Raw genomic sequence first — 1,237 nt, 5'->3', positions numbered from 1 at the left:
ATTTCATAAGTGTTTCATCCGTGCCAGTTATTCTAAGGTTATGTGTTTTTTATTTATTTCTAGATGTCTGCTAGATCTAAAATGTTAGTTTTACTCGCCCTAAACAAGGAGTTAGCTCAAAAAATGTCCATATATAGAGTTAATAATATACATGGTAGACTAAACAACAATTTTATTGATAATTCACACGATCCAGATTTTACTGTGTAGTCTGAATTGCCAACTGAGACCGCAAGTGAAAAGCCTGCAGAATTCATTAGAGATTTATTGAACTTTATCATAGAAAATGCTTTGAAAACCGGAGAAGAAAATTAATCACGAAAATTCACTAAACAAGGAAAAGTTACATCAAATCACTACAGGAAAGAAAGAAACTGAAAAGGGAGGAAAAAATTGCACAGCATGACGTGCAAGAAACATGTAAGGAAAATGGTACAAAAAAGGTACCCAAGCAATTGACATATGGACACAAAATGATATAAATAAAGAATTCTGGGAAATGACCCATGAACAACAGGGTCAATTTATTTTTACCACGTTAAAAAAAATCGATAAAAAAAGAAAAACTAACTATGAAGACTCCAGGCGAAGTAATACAATTACCTACTATTTAAAATCAAATAGTTCAAAAGTAGAGATGATGGAAATAAGCCTTAATGATTTTCATGATTTTATTGACTATTCTTCAAGATTCAAAATGAGCAAAATTACACCTAAACCTTATTTAGCAAATTTTGTTGAGGTTCAATTTAAAAGGGGCTCTAAAAACCTTTTTTACAAAACCAAATTTAGTGGACCATTGATTGAACTCAACTTTCTATTGGCCAAACATTATAAAAATGACCTACCAAAACCTGTGATCAGATTGGCCCCTAAAGGAATTGACAAGGATAGGAAAGCCAAATTGCTGCAAAAATTGGAATGGAACTGGAACGACGGAAATGACATTGAAAGTGACTAGTATTAGATAATGTATTATTTTTAGTTAATATATGTTTTTCTTACAAAGTCTGTGTTGTTTGCTTTTATGTTATTTGCTAAACTATGAGTACTATACTGCAAAATTACTTAGTAGTAAACCTTAAGATTTCTTGTGTAAGTTTATTAACGTGAAGTTCACATTGAGATCTTAAAACAGTTTTGCAAATAAGCGAAGATGGCATGTCATAATTTACAAATTGCTTAATATCTCAAAACTTGGGTTTTGCAGATACGACTTCCTGTCTTAGCAGGGCAG

This window comes from Dendroctonus ponderosae, unplaced genomic scaffold (genome assembly GCF_020466585.1).
Source record: "Dendroctonus ponderosae isolate FM_Combo_2020 unplaced genomic scaffold, Dpon_F_20191213v2 Dpon_F_20191213_3, whole genome shotgun sequence".
Taxonomy (NCBI): Eukaryota; Metazoa; Arthropoda; class Insecta; order Coleoptera; family Curculionidae; genus Dendroctonus; species Dendroctonus ponderosae.
The sequence above is the reverse complement of the archived record's forward strand: the minus strand, read 5'-3'. Positions refer to the sequence as shown.